General features: G+C 35.8%; 1 protein-coding gene across 1 annotated transcript in view; it reads right to left on the reverse strand.

Annotated features, from left to right (window-relative positions):
• Positions 1-21,355, reverse strand: part of PGM5 (phosphoglucomutase 5) — a 1,541,798-nt gene that overhangs the window by 51,555 nt on the left and 1,468,888 nt on the right. The gene's annotated exons all lie outside the window — the stretch shown is intronic.

Genomic DNA, 21,355 nt, shown 5'->3' on the forward strand with positions numbered 1-21,355 from the left:
GATGCAGTAGTAAGAATAAAGGTTTGAGTTAAGCTAAATCTATGCAGCTGGATGAGAAGGACTGACTTTCAGTCTGTTCCACAATACAGGGCCCAAGATGGAATGGTTTTAGTGTAGGGTTACCACCTGTCCCACTTTGCGAGGGACAATCCCTCTTTGGCCAGTTGTGTCCTGACAAACAATTGTAAAACTGGCAAATGTCCTGAGATTTTAGGACAAAATTATTTCTAATATTTTATGTAATAGTTGCATAAAACAGTTATTCTGTATCTGAAATACCTAAATGTTATAAGAAACAGAATAAGCAACTAAAATGCTACAAGAATAAGCTTTTATTTAGGCAAAAAAGTTAAGTTCTGTCCTTTTTACTGGCCGTGGGTATGTGTCGGCCTGTAAAATGTGATGTTTGTACCAAAAATGTCCCACTTTGGCCATTTGAAAAGGTGGCAACCCTATTTTAGTGCAACATTCAAACTGGATCAGCAGAAAGTGAATTGGAATGTAGGTTCATAGGTTCACAGGTAGGTACTAGGCTATTGGCCCTAGGGTCTATATAAGCCTAGCCAAAAAGGTACCCAAAAGAGAGTGACATGATTTTTATTTCTTGACTGATACTGATACCAGGATGGTGATGCGTATGCAGCAGTAAGAATAAAGTTTTGAGTTGTAAATCTATGCAGCTGGATGAGAAGGACTGACTTTCAGTCTGTTCCACAATACAGGGCCCAAGATGGAATGGTTTTAGTGTAGTGATTCAAACTGGATCAGCAGAAAGTGAATTGGAATGTAGGTTCATAGGTTCACAGGTAGGTACTAGGCTATTGGCCCTAGGGTCTATATAAGCCTAGCCAAAAAGGTACCCTGGCTTGGTTGGAGCTCCTAGATTCATTAACATAATGCAAATAGACATAAAGCTTGTTGAGCACAATATATGTACTACTCCTTCTGCTCTATAAAGTGATAAGCAAAGGTAAATTATTGTAATGAGAAATGAAGAGTGACATGATTGAGTCATAAATTGGTGAGCGACTGTGTACTATGTGCACCTGGTACAGCTGAAAGGCAAAGCAGTGAGACAGCTTTTCTAATGGGGCAGCTTTAGACTTATAATATAGATGTTTGGTAATGACATCTTCAGTATGAATGGAGAAAAAGAAATGGCACAGATGATAGTGAAGGACTGAATGCCACACCTTAGATTTATTTAAATCAGTATGCTCGTTAGGATGCCTGGATCCTGCTTCACTCCTCCCATAATTGCAAAAAAGTGCATCACTGGATACTTACCTACCATTTACAACACCTTACAATTGCAGGCATTACTGATTTATTTATTTATTTATTTATTTACATTTGTTGACCGGGAGTGTCCGACTGGACGTAGGTCCATTTTCAGCGGAGGCCAGGGGAGATAAGCTCCACAGTTAAAATAAACAGACAGTAGTTACATTGGATTACATAGCGATTAACAATTTAACATAGCAATTACTTACAACATATTTACAGATGAAGAACATAGTACATCAGTAGACAACTAGAATCTTTATCTGTGAAGTACATAACAGACATTTACAAATGTTACAATAAGAAGTTCCTGCTGTATAATAAGTACTAGGCTTATGAGCATCTGAGCTTGCTATAAGTGTGTGTGTGTGTGTGTGTGTGACATCTAGAAGTTAATTTTAGTATTTGGTCAGATGCTGCTGTTCTGCTATGTATTGGCTCTATTTTTAATAGTTGAACTAATGTAGGTCAGTGTGTTTCATATGGAGTATCTAACAAGTGAAGCAGCAAGGTCCTGGTATAGCCCTTTAGGCAACAGGAAGAATCTTTGCTTTGTGTAATTTAACACAATGGTATTATGGTGTTCCAGTTTTGGGGTATTCATCTGCTATCCACAATCAGCGCCATTTGTAGCCAATAGCAATTGAGAAGTCAATACAGTATGTAGGGAACATACAGTGAACAGACAACAGCATCTATTTTCCTATGACACCTCTAACGTCATTAGTTAGGAAGCATGGGAACCTGAAACAGGTAATAGTTTGCTTGCATTAGTTAAGACTATATATATATATATATATATATATATATATATATATATATGTATAATTTTATTTGTCTATATAGATAGCTACAGATATACCTACAGACAAAGAACAGAAAAGGAGGGTCTACATATTTCTCAGAAATGTCTGTTGTATTATCTAAAAATATCCTAATAAACACCAATATCAAATAATGTTTGGAATTTAAGAAAGATTATTTTACAAAAAAGTACAGTGCAAAAATTCTTCAAGAATGCTTAAAGATCTAACCAGCAGTAGTTGCTTCATTTTGGCAAGCTATTCTAGGTAAACCACATTTAACATGATTATTCTTATTGTGTGCTGTCATATAATCAAAGGTTTGTTGCTATTATGTTGGTACAAGTAAACTGAATATTGCAAATTAATTCAGAGCTATTTGACATGATGTGCCTACTTCCCCCCCACATTATTTATAATATAAGGGGACACTCAGCTCTCTACTTGCATAACACCTAGTGGGAGCACTAGCCTGTCAGCATGCACTGCATGTCAAACTTGCAAATATGTTTTATTTTAAATAGCTAGCGTTTCATACAGTTCACTTACTATGCCAGCAAAAATGTTCACTTTTGACTTATTCCCAAAGTTAATTAATGGAAATCTGTTATTCATCTTTTATTAACACAATGACTAATGATATTGTGATGCTCTATTATGGGCCAATAACTAAACAAAGCCAATAAATATTTCTATATAAAGACATGGTGATAAATTCAAATAGCCTTTTCAAAGATAGGTACAGAGTGATCAACAAAATCATATGCATCTAACTATAATTAATTAAAACAACTAGATGACATTAACCTCCCAAGACAAAATGAAGAAAACTAAACAGTGTGTAGGAAGCAACTGAATGGATAATCTAATTCTTACTTATAAACAGTATAAATAACATTGGACTGCATGCTAATATTTTTTTTCAGTTAAGGTCTTTTTCCTACACATCTTTCATACCTACACATAAAGGAACAACAGATTACACATATTCCTGTTATTTGTATGCAATATAGACTAAAGTAAAGCAGGCGTCGCCCCAGACTCACACAAAGACGAATAATGGCATTTCTGTAATTGAGACATTACCCCATCTCTAGGACTTAACTTATTGTTCTCACTCCTCAGACCTAGAAAATTATAGACTGTTTTACATCAATTCCCACACAAAAAGAAAAAAAAAAGATATCTCTGTGAGTTAGCTAGTACATCTTCTTGCATCTATTTAATTTGTTGCTTCCATTTTATACACCTAAAATGATATAAAAGCATAGCTCACATTAATGTCACTCAAAAATGAAATGTGACTTTTTTTAGTAAATGAAACATTAAATAGTTAACTCATTCAAGACAGTAGTGCCTTTTTTGTAAACTACCAGTTAACACCCATAGCTTCTTCAGATGTCCAGATATTTTGAGGCTGGCTTCCTTAACAAACTGACTTACCAATTAATAATAGCATTAGATACAGAAATATGTAAGCAACAAAATTACACTAAGACTATTAATTTGTCATCTCCTGCAGCAGAAACAGTAATCACATTTTGATAGTTGTTTTTCATACTTCATCTCTATATTCATATTATCAAAGATGAGAGAGCTACTGTACATTTTATTTAGAAACATGGTATGAAATGCCATGATGGAAGAAAGAAAATAAACTGTCATTATCCATTTATACTCCACTATACTGGAGGCATTGCTATTTGTTTACTAGTAATTATAAATATGGGCAATATTTCCATGTGTACTTTATATTCCAAAAACAAGTGCCTAACAAATTATCAAATGGAATAAAGCAAACCTAAGATAATGTTGAAGAAAAACATGACCAATATTTTTATTGTAAGTTTCACTTCTTGAGAGATATTCAGCTTTATGTATATTGCTAATTACACAATTAAGTACAATTTTTCATATTTTGTAAATATCACATTAAGCAAGTACTCAAGAAAGAAATTATTATGATAATATTAAAAGAACCCTATCTTTAATAGAATCAGTTAAACATTTAAATAAAAATCTAACATTAATCAGCCTAGATATAAATTGTGCATTCAATTCAGTTAATTGGGATTCCTTATTTATTTTATTAGAAAGATTAAACTTTTTGAGTAATTTTATAAATTTAATAACACAATTATATCAAGGTAGCCAAGCATGCACTAAAATAGGAACAAATATTTCTCAAAATATCCCCATTATTAAAGGTACCAAACAAGGTTGTCCATTATCTCCCTTATTATTTACATTACCTATGGAGCCCTGGGCCAATCTGATAAGAAATAATGTGGAAAATGAAGGATATAAGATAACCTCAAATGAATCCTCCAAAATACAAATGTTTGCTGATGATATTCTAGTCACATTAGAAGGAAATAACAAATCCATCAGAGCATTATTCTCAGATATGGAGTATTTTCAAAAAACAAAACAGGGTTACTCTTTAATAATAACAAAACACAAATACTAATAATTGGCCCTAAGAAATTTGATTTACAGAATGATTATAAAAAATACATAACACAATCAGAAGAAATATGTTATTTGGGTATTGTAATTACTAAAAATATTAAAGATATTGTTCAAGTAAACTACAAAAAAAGTCTAAATGTAATAGAAAACCTTACTCAAAAATGGAATAAGACCCCATTCTCAATGGATAAGAAACTGTTAATAATTAAGATGATCTTTCTACCCCAAATTTTGTATATTATTCAATCAATCTCCTTACCCCCTCCTACTTATATTATTAAAAATTCATTTCTGTGATGCATACATTTTTATGGTACCCGACCAAACCCAGAATAGCTTGGTCCACTCATATGAAAAATTGGAATAATGGAGGTATAGCCATCCCGAATTTAGAAATTTATGCAATCTCATCAATGGTTAAAACTATTTCTCTCCTTATAGATCCACACTATTCAGCCAAATGGAAAAACAATTCTAGAAATTTTAGTTTGTAAAGCAATAAATAACAGATCCCAGAAAATAGACCTGTTAAATAATACTTTCATATGGGTTTTAAAAGAATACATTACTTTTAATAATACTCAGAATTTTAAATCAAATTATATAACTCTTTTATTGAAATCTTTCAGAAATGTAATGTTTAAATTTAATAATTTTAAAGATTGGTTGTTTCTGTTATTTCCAATAGCCTACATACACAGTGTTATATTTTCTTCTGATTTTACAAAAATGTGCTAATTTAAAGAAAAAAATTAATATTTTGGTTTCACATGATGTCAAATAATTACTTAAAATCTAGTAACATACTTAAAAATGAATATGAAGATGTCTCACTTTCTTGGTTGGACTTACATGAAGCAAGGAAATTTATTTTAAATACGTTTGATACTATGTCTTTTACTACCAAGAATTCAATACCTAAGATTATTCAATATATGGTTTTATCTATACAACATAAATCTCCTACCAAAAACGTATTATCTCACAAATATAAAATAGTTAAACTTGACTTGGAAGCTGTTTCAGATACCAATTGAAACTACTTTACTTTAGTTAATAATCAATCTCCTACATAAATTGATAACATAAACATGTTACAATCAGCTAGTCTTACCACCTCATCACTGAAATGGAAACTTTTTACTTTGAGATATTTACAGATCTTTTATTACCCCATTCTCTCTTAGTAAATTTAACAAAAGTAATGTCAACTGTTGGAGGTGTGATAAAGAAGTAAATGCAGAATGGGCTCACATGATATATGATTGTGAAATTTTAAATGAATTTTGGAAAAATATTAATTCCTTTTTACAAGCTATTTTCACAGATAATTTTACTTTCACTAAGTCACTTGTTATTTTCAATACTCCAGTACCTAATTGTATAAGCAAAGCTAATCAATCTTTAGTCTGGACTATATTATCAGTTGCCAGAAAAGTAATTACAAGAAAATGGAAATCTCCCTCAATTCAAGAATTCAAATCTTTACTTCTGGAAGTCTGTAATTTGGAATATTTAACTATCAAATCTAGATCTTTATAATTTATTACAAAAGTAGTTATTTAATCAATTTTTAATTGTTGAGAATGTCTTTGTATATAGTTCTTGTTTGTTGTATCATTATTTGACTATCTATTTGAAAATTGTGCATTTCTAATGTACATTATTTTTTTCAATTTTAATACTAATAAAACTGTTTTGAAAAAAAAAAGAAAGGAATTTCTTCCTGTAATGTGACAGCTCATGTCTGGCTAACAAAAGCATTTCAACGATTTTCATCTATGTTATGCATTTTCCAAGATATGACAGTTTGTTTGAAAAACCTTAGCAAAGATATTCAGGGTTTATGTGTATTATAATATGTTTTTTGAAGTTACATCTATTAACCGAAGTCTATTTTTGTAGTTTGTATTGCATTCCAAGTAGTGTATGTGCTGTGCCTAGTTATTTAAACCAGTTTTGAGTGGTTTCTGTCATTTTTCTGTAATTTCCTGCATTTTTGCTATGTTTTCTCTAAATCTGAGTAACAGTTACTAATTGAAATCATTTTTTTCTTTCATTTTAAACTGCATTTCAAGTGGTTTCTGGGCTGAGCTTAGCTATAGCGTTATTAATTGAAACCATTTGTCTTTTAGTTTAAACTGCATTACAAGTGGTTTCATGGGCTGTGCTTAGCTATTTAAATCAGTTTTGAAAGGATCTATCATTTATTTTATTTATTTACTGGGTAAAGCATTTATCACTAATGACCAGTCACAGGCTCAACTGAGGTTACATGAACAGTAACAGAAAATTGTACATCAACATGGTGTCCCAATCACAAGTGGTGTCCCACAGGGCTCTGTCCTGGGACCCCTCTTGTTCGGCATTTATTTCTCAGATGTGAAAGCAAACATGGGAGGGTTGTGGCTGACAAAGTTTGCAGATGACTGCAAACTAGGCACCATAGTCGATACACCAGCTGACACATACATCCTACAGAAAGGCCTCACTGAAATGGACAACTGGTGCCGGAGTCATGGCCTTAAACTAAATGCCAAAAAATGTATAGTCATCCCCTAAAAACAAAGTACCCACAAATTATCACATAGACAGTAACCCATTGAATACGGAAAAAGTAATAGGAGACCTGGGGACCCAAGTCGATAGTGACCTCTCATTTGACACCCACATTGCCAAATTGGTTAGAAAGACTTTCTACCTTGCCCACCTTATCATGAAGGGATTCACATCCAGATCAAAGGAGGTCATTGTACCCCTATACTCCTCCCTTATCAGGCCCATGATTGAGTACAATGCCCCATTTGGTATGTACCTCACCCGGCACTTGCAACAGCTAGAGAGACCCCAAAAGTACCTCACCAAGAGGATCAAGGGTCTCCAACATATGTCATATGCTGCCAGACTAAAGAAACTCCATCTCTATTCAGTAGCATACCGCCTGCTCAGAGGTGATCTGTGCCTGATGTACAAGGCCATGTCCAATCAGGAATTGATGGACATGCTCCACCTCAAAAAATCCAAATCCATCAGAACCATGAGAGCTAAAGATTTAAACTTCAGCACAAATATGAATAGGACATGCTGGAGGGACAGATTCATACCTCAGAGGCTTCCCATACTCTGGAACAGAATCCCAGTTCATGTTAGGCAGAGCCCCTCACTGACTCTCTTCAAGAGAAATCTTGACGAGTGGATGGGAGATCGTAGGTTTACCCCAGGAGTCATCTCTGTGTCACTACTAGACAGAGGCACAGTAAACTAATTCTATTATGTAAGGGGGTCTTCACTGTGTCACTACTAGACAGAGGCACAGTATTCTAAATCTATACTGTACACTTTTGTACCATTACATGGGGTGGCGAAAGCCACATCACTATGGCTAGGCTTATAAATGCCCCAGGGCAGATAGCCTAGTACCAAACTATGAAACTATAAAATACATGAGAACAGGAAACTCTGTATGTAAACAGAGGTCAACATGCATAATACATGAATAGAGGAACTGTGCATTTAAGTAGAGATTTATATATTTGTTGCAGTCAAACAAATATTTCAAAAGTAAATATATGCACATCTTTATATAAGAAGAATCATGAAAATCATAAATATAAAATAATTAAAAGGGGAGAATAGGAAGAAGAGAAAGAGGAAGACAGAGTTGTATCTGAATTTGAAGTTACTGCTATTAAACAAAGTTGTTTTACAGCTTGCACTGCACTTCAGTTTCTATGTTATTATGTGTTGCTGCATTTATTTGCTGTATTTTAGTGACTTGTCATAGTTACATTAAATAGCCAGTTTTGGTCAGGTGTGTGAGGCACATTGAGCTTGTAGAGATTATTCTACAGCAGAAAGGTATTTATTGCAGTTCAAGGGAAGATAAACATGACTGGTTAGTGCTGTACTTGATTTTAAGATAAACGCGACTGGTTAGTGCTGTACTTGTTTTAAGATAAACATGATTGGTTAGTGCTGTACTTGATTTTAAGATAAACATGACTGGTTAGTGCTGTACTTGTTTTTAAGATAAACATGATTGGTTAGTGCTATACTTGATTTTAAGATAAACACGATTGGTTAGTGCTGTACTTGATTTTAAAATAAATACGATTGGTTAGTGCTGTACTTGTTTTTAAGATAAACATGATTGGTTAGTGCTGTACTTGATTTTAAGATAAACACGATTAGTTAGTGCTGTACTTGATTTTAAAATAAATACGATTGGTTAGTGCTGTACTTGTTTTTAAGATAAACATGATTGGTTAGTGCTGTACTTGATTTTAAGATAAACACAGTTGGTTAGTTCCGTACCTGTTTTTAAGATAAACACGAATGGTTAGTGCTGTACTTGATTTTAAGATAAACACGATTGGTTAGTGCTGTACTTGATTTTAAGATAAACACGATTGGTTAGTGCTATACTTGTTTTTAAGATAAACACGATTGGTCAGTGCTGTACTTGTTTTTCATTGTTTTTATTGTTCTTCTCATTTATATAACATGAGCTGAGGAGACATTGCTGTCTTATTCTAAGACTGCAACAGAACAAATTCTCATGTATGACAAAGCATTCCAATGCAAAAAGCATCAAACATGAAAAATCTCTAATGATCAAAAATTTTATTATAGCAGTAAAAAAACTAAAAGACAAAGTTTTGAGGTAGTCTTTCAATGCTTCAGAAATGATGACTGCAAACTGAATGCATAAATACATACAAGAATTAATTAGCTAGCCTACTACAATTTAATTAAAAGTCAGCTGACCATAAATAATTACAATTTAAAGGACCATTACATAAAATGTACAAAATGTATATATACTTGGATGCTGACATATATAAATAGACAAAGAAATACATAAATACACAAATAAAGACACAGCCCAAACTTACAAAAAAAATCATGAATTATTTTAATAGAATTTAAGTTTTGTTTATCATTAGACAGTAAATAACTTCTAAGACTTTACCTATATAAGTCTATAAGTTTTCCTGTTTAATCTTTAATACTGGTTCAATGCTGCATTGACTATTCAAACCTGGTGGTACACCATCTCTAAATAAAAGTATCCATTTATATTCTAGCACTTCAGTTTTCACAATTAGATTATCACTACATGAATTTGGATATACTTTTTGGAGAACACTAAACTTAAATTTATGTTCTTTTCCTTTCCTCATCATAGGCTTAAATAGGACATTGATTAAAATTGTTCTGTTTTATTTCTGAAAGATGGGAATAAATTTGCTCTTTTAAATTTTGATTAGTCTTCCCTATATAAAAATGATCACAGGCTATGCAGTTAGGAATGTTTATAACATTGACTGTGAAGCACATAAAATAAGTGTTAAATCTAAATTTCTGCTTGGTAATGGGGTACATAAAAATAAGATTCTGTATTAATTTTAGTACAAACAACACAGTTGTAACAGGATATGGTGCCTTTCTTCTTTTTTATTACAACTATTTAAACTGTTCTATTGTAAATCCTTATAACACAAGAATTGTTTTAGATGTTTCTCTTTCTTATAGGTAAACTTGGGTTCCTCACCAAAAACACTCTTAATTTCAGCATTTTATTGTAGTTTTGTCCAGTTCTTATTGAAAATATGTTTAATCATATTCATATGCCTATTATACTTCATAATATACCTTAATTTTCCAGACTGAGAGGAGACACTATTATTAATATCACATCTCCTATCAGAATCATGTAGATAGGGCTTTCCTCAATCTTCATGGACATATATTACCATCTGTTTAGTTGTCTCAATTAACTGTCCATTATATCCCCTGATTTTAAAACCATTGACCATATTATCCAGTTCGTGTAAAAACCCTTCTTCAGTGGTATTTAGTCCACTAGTTGTCAAAAATTGTGTTTTTAATACACTCTTATATATGCATTTGGGGTGCATGCTGTTAGAGTGAACATAGTGGGTAGCTTGAACATTCTTGTCATATATATCATAGCGACAAACTAAATTTCTTTATATATAACATGGATATCTAAGAAATGTATTTTTCCCTAGAGAAATTCAGTTCAAAAGAAAAGAATTCAGTACTGTTTTGTAGATACGAAACATAGTTATTGAGACTATTTATATTGCCTGTCCAAAGCAAAAATACAGCATCTACAAAACATTTAAAATAAACCAAATTACAGATAGTTACGAGATAATGGAGGCCCCCCCCCCAATCACAAAAAACACAGTCTGGAAGAATTGTACTTGCACACTACATGCCAAGCATCCAACACATCCACATAATATGCCATATGCTGACACTTTAAAGAAATTCTTACCTAAGCCTCTTAGACACATAATTGTATTTATTTATTTGACATAATGATTATGTTTCAGCAAAAAGTAAAATCAAACATCACATCACATAATATCTCATGTTTAACAAAGAATTTGCCATGATACAGATAGCCTCAATTCAAGTATATCACATCACTCTACAAACAAATATGTTTTGGTGGTTGGTAACTCCATACTGAGACACACAGATGCCAAATTCACAAAGTTGGACAAAGACATGGTGTTAGTGTGTTGTTTTTCAGTTACAAGGATCTCAGACATCTCAGACCCTTACACCAGACAGACATAATTTCAACAGGGTTGCTGAACATGTGGAGGGTGAATAACTTGTGGCAAAAAAAAAAAACACAAAAAAAAAAAATAATGGAGGAAATGCAGAGACATATCTCAGCATTTTCTGTATGTCACAAATGCAGACAAGACCCTGATACAGAATTCTCCCTTCTCCACAAATGATGCCTAGGTAGAAAGAAAAGGTGACTAGGTTTGGCACTAACAACTGATTAAAGATCTGGTTTCATTATATGGGGATCCAGCATATGTCAGCATGAAAAAAGATGCTTGACAGTCCTGCTTGCTATGCAGTGGATGACCTGCAGCCTTCACTTAAAGCTTACCCCATATTGGCTAAGGCCCCTGCTACCTCATAATCCTTTTTTAGGTAAAGTTCAGTAAATTAATATTTCAGTATAGCAACTATATCAGTTTCAAAACAGGATCAAATTAAGGAAGTTCTGCTGAATGTCAGAAGTTGCATGACCTTGTAGCAGACCTGTATTTGGAAGGAATACACATCACTGTATTCTCTGACACCTTGTTTAAATGCTATCTGGGTTTAGCACCTACCATGTCTTCAATCCTAATGACAACTGTGGTGGTGTGTTCATATTTTTCAGAGACCATATCATCTCTAGACAAATTCACAGAGACCAACAAATTGAACTTACTAAACTGTATATCACACTAAACAAAATCAGCTAGCAGTACATCACTTGTTACAGGGCACCTTCTATGACCCTGGAAGTTCACGTCAGGTCTGTAAATGTTATGGACGAAGTCGTCATAAATAAGAATTGCATAAATTGAATGGAGTACCCATACTTCCAACATAGGATATGCGTAGAAGTTTTTAGATCAAATAAACAAAACAACTCAATGGAACAATTTGCTACAAGTCCAACTAGAAGCCAAAATATTCCTGAGCTGGTACTTACAAATGTAGTGTCATCGTGTCCAACTCTATTAGTAACACTGTCTCTCTGATTAAGTTACACTGTAAACTAGTAATCTTCACCTTCAAACTACCTAAACCCCTTGAAACCAATATATCAGAATTTAAAGAATACAGGCGCACAAATATCATCAAATTCTATAATGAAGTCTCAAAACTCAGAACAACATCACCCCAGACTTCACCTTATCAGATATATTTACAAAGCAGTTTGATACCCATAAATAAATATATAGAATTATCAGTCTAGATTCAAATATAATAGGAAATTTAGAAGCAAATCACTCTGGCAGTCCACTAAAAACAAAAACAAAAAAAAAAAAAAAACCTCCACTAGTCAACTGAACCCATAGGCTTTTGTTAAACTTTGGTAGAACTTTAATGAATAAACACAAGAGCTAAGTGCTTTCATCTAAAATGACTTCTGGTGGTCCACTGACATAAAAAAATTACAATAATAGGAAATGCACACTAAAGTATACAATAATTCAAAAAATTTCACAAGTCAAAGAAAATATTAGGAATTTAACTGTGAATTTAAAAACAGACTATTAGATTTTCTAAAACAGCCCAAGAACTCTGGTTGGCATCTGAAGCCAAGGAGAATTATGCATTCTTTCAAAAGTAACAAGCAGTACTCAATTGTGCACAAAACACATTACCAATGACAAAATCTATTCAGAACTTCTAGATATTGCTGATACACTAGCAAATAAATGTAGTGCAAATTCCACAGGTTTGCTTGTTAAATAGTACTAAACACACTCTGGTAGAACTTCTGCATAACTTATACTACTCCACTAAGGTGACCCTACTACTGACCCCAGAAACTATAGGCCCAGCAGCCTAACAAGTCTCATTTGTAAGGTCACGGAACACACAGTAACATGCCTGATTAACCCATCTATTAAAAATTACCTGTGGCATTTCAGTTTTGTAAACGGTAGACTCTCTCTAATGAACCTGGCAAACATCTTTGAAAAAGGTAACAAAAGCTGTTGACAGAGGTAACACTGTATACACTGCCTACCTTGATTTGGTCAAGACATTAGACGTTAACCTTACTAGAAAAATTAATAAACTAAATGTGTTACAAATATACCCCTATGTGGTTTGATTGATAATAATTGGCTAAAAGACAGAACCCATGGGTTTTAGATGGCAGGGGCACAGTCAGAGAACATGAAGATGACCAGTGGTGTCCTGCATAGTTTAGTGCTGGGACTGCTTTTTTTGGACATTTACTTATCTGACCAACAGACTATAAACCAGACTGCAAATTGGGAGTCATTGTCAAATTCACATGTGACACAGAAGCCCTCCAGCAGGAATTTATACTAATAAATCCCTGGTGTACTCAAAATCGGCTTAAATTAAATGCTACAAAAATTTAGCATTGTCACATTTAGCAGACAAGCCATCCCCTTGCACATGTTATTGACAGTAACTCACTTCAAAATGAAATGAAGTTAAGAGACCTGGGAGCCTAAGTTGTGAGATTGTGTGTGTTTGGATTTGCCCGTTTTCCTAGATCACATTTCGTCTAATGATAGTAACCCATCTATTCATCTATCTATCTATCTATCTATCTATCTATCTATCTATCTATCTATCTATTTATCCATCCATCTATCTATTCATCTATCTATTCATCTATCTATCTATCTATCTATCTATCTATCTATCTATCTATCTATCTATCTATTCATCTATCTATCTATCTATCTATCTATCTATCTATCTATCTATCTATCTATCTATCTATCTATCCATCTATCTATCTATTGTAAATCCAAAGTGACACTGGAGGTGAGACTCTGAAAATACAGACTTATTTTCATAAATGAAGCAGTCACTTCAGTAACCTTCCCAAAGAAGTCAATCAGGTTAAATAGCCTTTGATCATCCAAACTGGCTTGGGTCAAGTGTTTATAGGTTACCTATCTCCTTATTTAATAATTAAATACTGATCTTTCCATAAACTTACAGATATGGCTGGTTAGGCAAAATTGTTCAGTAGCTTAGATTTTACCTACTTACATTTTACAGTCCACACATACCCTTCAGGAACAGGCCGTTTATAAAAAGAATACTGAAACTGCAGGCCTTTCCTGGGTACAGCCAGCAGTAATATAATCAAGTCCTTTCACAGCTACAAACCACAGGTTAGTCCAGACATAACTTGTCATTTCATGATTCCAGAGTCTTCCTTTAGATGAGGAATTATATTCCATACTGCAATATATAGTCAGAGTACACATAAAAAGGAACATACACATTCTCTATACCCAACATGTTACAACTACCCCCTCCTAGTAAAATGTTTGGGATTTTGGAATCTTAACAATGAGTTGTAGGCCCTGATAACTTATTATCTTTTCTGTTGGTTAGGATAAGTCAGGTCACTGCATACTGAATGGGTTGGAAACATAGTGCTAACAACTAAGAAAGGGCATGCTCTTTTGCCAAACAAAAATGTCTGCCTAACAATTAGTACTTGAAGGCAGCATTACAGCTAGGCACTTTCTCTCAGTAGCTGAGTATAGCCTTTCTGCATTACCCAGCTTCCTGCTGATGAAGCACACAGAGTACTCCTCATCCTAAACACCTTGAGACAGCATTACCCCTAGATCTACCTCTAGTGCATCAATGTACAGGGTAAGCTTTTAAGTTAAATCATGAGTCATTACCATAGGTTGGAATAAAGGACTCTTTTTAATTAAGTAAATTATTATTATTCTGCCTCAAGAGACCACCGCATCTTGGCAGTTTTGAGATCTGCCAAAGGACAGGGTGCCATCACAAATATGGGCATAGGCGTTCTGGAATACATACCTCTCCCAGGGAAGATATGTACCCACTACCATCCCTATTTCATCAAGGTGCCATAAGTATTTGGCTTCTGCCATCTCATGACCTAAAGATCAGAAAAGTAAAGAAAAATAAATGCCAAACAAAAGGGGGTTAGAGTACTGAGCCCTATGGTCACCACAAGTCACTTTCCTATTCTCTAATGAGGAACCTGCAACCCACATCATGTGGGTTCTATCTTTTACTTAGTGGGCTGTCCATCTTACCACATAGGGATCTATTTGTAATGCACTAAGCTCAGTAACTATGCTAGCATGCAGGATGGTGTCAATTGCCTTTACCAGGTTAACCAGTAGAAGACAGGACATGTTGCTTCAACGTATTGATTGAAAATATGCAGCTACAGTGTAGCACTGAATAACGTGGTACATTTTGGGACTGGTTTTAAGACTGCTATGCTGAACATCTGCATCCTTTCCAGCACTTAACAATATTGCATTTAGATTTCAACTATACCATATGTGCCAACTTTAAGAAAAGATATGAATTGTTAAATGTGTATTCACAAATATAAAGTGGAAGAGTATGTTTGACAACAGAATATTATATTAATCTCAACTGGATGGCTCTTGTCTTGTTATAAATCCAAGAATTATGCAACCTTATATGAAATCACATATATTTCAGCAACATGCAATTTTTTTATCAGTACTATATGTCTTACTGTTGTACATCTCATCAGTAACAAAGAAACAATCAGAACTCAAAGCCAAGGTTGATTATACACTTTGCTGAACTTTTATCACCCTCATTCATTGTACACTATATCCAGAAACCTTGCTTGCATTTGATGTTTAGAATTCTAAAATATAGAATTCTGGGAATGAGCTCGCAATTTCAGAGGGGGAGGATATTTCTTACCCACAAACTGCAGAGACACAGTGGGGGTGTTGTAGGAGTGGGAGGTGACTGTGGGAGAAAAACACTGAAAATGCTCAATATTGAAAAGTTGGGACTCAAAATGCCAATTCCCAGCATGCCAAAAAAAAGCTTAAATCCAGGAGAAGAGCAAATATTGAACATTGCACTTCTCCTTTAAACTTCTTTTTGTAGAGATACACGTTTCCCACAACCCACAAAATTATATATACCAATTCCATATATCCCATACATGTCAAGCGGAGCACCTCACTGGCCTTCTTCAAATGAAATCTTGATGAGTGGATGGCAAACAGAAAATTCACCCCAGGGATCTCTCCAGTGGCTCTACTCAACAGAGGCTCTGGGAACTAAGGTTGGTTGGCACAATGCCAAGGTAATCCTTTGGGCTAGGCTTGTAAAAGGCTCCAGGGCCATTAGCCTAGGACACACCTATGAACCTATGAACCTATAAGTAATAAAGGGAATACTCTGTTAAATGGCTATCTTGGACTTAATTATATGCAAGTTCAAATTTTCAGCAATTCAGTCTCCAAATTATAGGACTCGCTCTAGCGTGTCATGATATTTCATATGATTACCCAGTGAAAAGCTGCTGATGTCCTTCAGAGCTTATGAGCTAAAAATTCCATGTTTCAGAATTGTGATAATCAAAATATTATATATATATATATATATATATATATATATATATATATATATATATATATATATATATATATATATATATATATCTATATATATATACATGGGTCTACCTGAAAACACCGTCACGCAAAATCACCGACAATGAGATAACCGAAACCACAAAACCGAAAGTTCAAAAACACGAAACATCACATGCCCGACAAACCACAATCCCAACAATCAACAAAACAAGACAAATACCTTTTCTGTGGAACACACACACAATACAAGCACACCAAAAAACCTTACAAACCTACACTAAACCTTACATACACAACTATCTATGCACTGACCTTAACCCAAATCCTAACCCTAAGGTCCGTCACTATTGCACACTCACCTAACCCACACTCTAACCCTAACTCACTTAACCCGCCCCTAACCATAAAGTCTGTCACTATCGCACACTTACCTTACCCGCACCCTAGCCCTAACTCACTTAACCCGCCCCTAACCTTAAAGTCTGTCACTATCGCACACTTACCTTACCCCCACCCTGACCCTAACGTCCGTCACTATCACACACTTACTTTAACATGTCAGTGTTCTCAGCATTGGGATTTTCAATTGTCGGTCATCTCCGTTGTCAATCTTCCGGTGTCGGTTATCTCATTGTCGGCATTGTCAGTGTTCAGTGTTTTCAGGTAGACATATACATATATATATATATATATATATATATATATATATATATATATATATATATTATATATCTATATATATAAATATATATATATATATATATATATATATATATATATATATCTATATATATATATATATATATATATATATATATATATATATTTGTTATTGCGAGCAAGTAATATGAACTGGAGAACAAAGTCCAATAACCAATCTAGAAACATGGAAATGGGAGGTGCAGTATGTCCCAAAAAGTAACCAGTAAAGGATGGGTTACGCTGCTACAGATGGGTTGAAGATATGCCATTGCATTGTAGTGTTGAATAATCTGCTGCACTTTGGGCCTGGTTTTAAGATTTGTATGCTGAACATCTGCACCCTTTCCCTTCACTTAACAAAAGCAACCCATACCAGCTGTTGTGAAATACATTTGATCTTGGTACATATCAACTCCTCACCCCCCCCCCCCCATAAACTTCGTCATAATCAGCAATGTGACATGGGGTGCTTTTTGAAAGTCCAAGACTAATATATATGTATATATATATATATATATATATATATATATACATATATATATATATATATATATATATATATATATATATATATATATATATACACATACACACTACATCCAAGTTTGTAGTATCTCATTATATTCCCCCCACTCAGAGGAAGAGTGATCTCAGAGTTAGTATACACAATTAGCACATGAGTGGGTAGCATAGTTCCCACATCAAAAGGCAGGGGGAATTGACAAAGCAAAAACATGACAGGTGTAACAGTGATTTTTGCAATTTACTATTTTGTGCTTGAATCACTGTTTATTTCTCATAGTATCAGACCATGCACTGCCAGGTCCTCTTGTGATGTATTATTTCAAACATCTATCTTTAATATCTGTAGGCTTGAAGCATTTGTAGTATGATTTTCTGAAGACTTTACTTCTATATTGCACAAAGTGATTTTTTTTAAAAGAGATAGGGCCAGATTCACAATGGCTTGCACAGAGTGTAAGAGTAGTGTAAGACGGCAGACAGGCAATATGTCTGCCGAGCAATTCAGCAATAGCCAACAGGGGTGTGCATGAGAGCTTCTAAAGCAACTCTTGCACAGACAGTGTTATGGTATGCAAAGTACCTCATTTGCTGCTGAAAGCTATGCAAATGAGGTAAATTTGTGATCCAGGAAACACTAACCTGTCCGTGTAAGAGTAGTGTTATTTGCAGAAATGTACTCCGTTGGTAACGGAGTACCGTTCTGCAAACAGCTAAATGGAGCTATGACAGCCCCAAATAAAGGATGCATCTAGTTGAGGAAGCATGCCAATGGCCAAATATAAGGCCATTGACATTTGCAAATGTTGTAAATCCTTAAAATCCAATTTTTTCCCCCGATTACCAATGTTTAAGCGTAGCACAGCGGCACGCAAATGTGCTGCGCTTTAAATAAAATGAAAAAAGTGAAAAATAGCCACAAATGGGCAATTCCACTAAAAAGCTTGTTCTGCCATGCAGGTGAATGGCAGACTGAAAACAACATGGCCACTGAGTAGTGGTTGCTAAGGGGGTGGGGGGGGGGGAGCTCAGTGCGAGAGATGCAACCAAGCATTAGTAGGCAATTCTATGCAAATGAGGATAAGGATAGTGAATCCCAATATTCCCCAGCATGTGAGCTATGTCCCTAGAGTGTAAGTGTAGGAGTAGGGGAGTAGTAGAGTAGAGGATAGGTGACATCATGAGGAGGTATGTCTGAAAGACTGTAAGCTGTTTGGAGCACAGTGGCTTGTGTTTGCCCTGCGTTGCTCATGATTGCAAGAGGCGTGTCTACAGTTGTCTTAGCTGAAAACAAGAAACCAAAGGTATACGCCGTGGATATATCTGAAATTTCTTGCAAACGTGCACACAGCGTGTGCGCCCGTGTGTGAGTGTTTGCGCTTGTTTGCACGGCGCTGCCCCTTGTGGAAACAGAAAGGGAAAAAGGAAGGAAAATAAGTAGTAGGAAGTTAACCAAGGAGAACTAGCAGAGCTGCCAGGTGAAATATATCAGAATCAGTCAATTACACAGGCAGCAGACTAGCCCAGCCCAGCCCTTTAAACTCTGCAAACAGCAGTCTACCCTGTTTTTTCCCAAGAACTCTGCAACACTGCAGTATACAAAGAGTGAAAACTTAAAAAGCTTAAGTCAGACAAAATGTTAGGGGCTGCTATTGCTATTATAAACCAACATGTGCAAGGTGCTGAGGGTGGTGATGCTGTGAATGCTGCAGAGCAACCCACAGTGAGGAGATGGAGAAGAGTGTACAGACCCAGGGTAACCTACCAGGGGCTACATGAGCTGGAGATAGTGGAGTGCTATAGAGTGGACAGAGACCTCCTGCAGCAAATTGTTGAGCTGTGCCGGACACACCTCACACACAGAACCAACAGTGGGGAACCCATCCCAGTGGATACCAAGGTATGTGTTGGCCTACGAATACTAGCTACAGGTACCTTCCAGAGACCAACTGGTGATATGATGGGGGTTTCACAGGCATCAGCATCCAGGGTACTGCACCAGTTCCTGGATGCCATGTCAGCACATGTCAGTGAGCATGTATATTTCCCCAATTCCAGTGAGGCATTGGCCAGCAATATGCGTCTATTCCACCAAATAGCAGAATACCCTGAGGTAGTGGGTGCAATAGACTGCATGCACATACACATCAAAGCACCACCCGGTGAGTGGGGTAGGGTCTACATCAACCGCAAGGGCTTCCCCTCCATCAACTGCCAGGTCATGTGCGATGCCCAGGGCATAATAATGAATGTGTGTGCTGGCTGCCCTGGAAGCTATCATGATTCCCACATCTGGCATCTGATGCAGCTGTACCAGAGATTTGCCAATGGGGACATCCCTGATGGTCACCTAGTGGGGGATGCTGGATATGCACTGGAGCCGTGGCTGATGACACCCATCAGAAATGCACACACACCCAAACAAGAACACCATAATGAGGCACACGCACAAACAAGAAACATTATTGAGCATGTGTTTGGGATGCTCAAGTCACGGTTCTGGTGCCTGGACACATCTGGTGGAGCCTTGCAGTACTCACCAACTACATGTACCCAAATTGTCATGGTATTTACCATGCTACATAATATGATCCTGCGAAAACAGCTGCAGCAGGAACAGCATGGGTCAGGGCCAAACAGCCCCCCACCATTGCCAAGGCCTGCACAGGCAAAGTGTAACTCGGAGGAGGAACAACCTGAGCCTGCCCCAGTAGGCAGAAGGAGGCATGCCCAGTATGCCCTGGCCTTGGCAAAGAGGCAACGCATAGCACATACACTGAATCAGTAGGAACCCTGGAAATGACACCTCTCTCTGATTCACACATACAATAAAAGGGATGCCTAACTTGACACTACCTGTTTTCAAACATGTATAGGGAGTGTACTATGTGCATCCAACATAGGCAGCCCTGCAGCACCACCTGAGGCATGATTGCCCTATTTTAAGCAATATAAAGCAGTGCTAAGCACATTTTACCACTATTTAGCATATTTAAGCACAATTGCCTATGCAGACAGATAACAGCAGGCCAGGCAGTGTGATGTGGGTTGGGTAGGCTATGAAGTCACAAACTAATATATGTGAAATTGGAAGCTAAGATCTGTAGTACAGTAGTATGCCTCAAGCCAGTATGATAGGCAACAGTACAGACTGAAATGGAGTACCTGACATAGCAGTGCAGGCCTAGCAAATGTGTATAAGTGTCAGGTGAACCCCTCATCCTATGTACACCCACAGTAACAATCAGGTGTGCCCCCCGGGTAGAAATGTACAAATAATAGCTGTCCCCCCTGTATGTAGAAATGTTGATAAGTCTATGCAAAGTGACTCATGGAAGCCCTGCAGGCACAGCATGCTTCCTGTTGATGTACAACACAAAGGTGAGCCCTGAAGTAGAAACCAACATGATTTTTCACACACACATATAGTATATATGTCCATACTGGGCATGCTCACACACTTAAACAAATTTAGCAAATCTCAGTCAGCAACATACTGAAAGGTCATACTGGGCGTGCTCACACACCTCAACAAATTTAGCAAATGTCAGTCAGCAACATACTGAAAGGTCATACTGGGCATGCTCACACACTTAG

The sequence above is a fragment of the Protopterus annectens genome, chromosome 2.part2 (assembly GCF_019279795.1).
Source record: "Protopterus annectens isolate FY-2018-M chromosome 2.part2, PAN1.0, whole genome shotgun sequence".
In the NCBI taxonomy this organism is placed as follows: Eukaryota; Metazoa; Chordata; order Ceratodontiformes; family Protopteridae; genus Protopterus; species Protopterus annectens.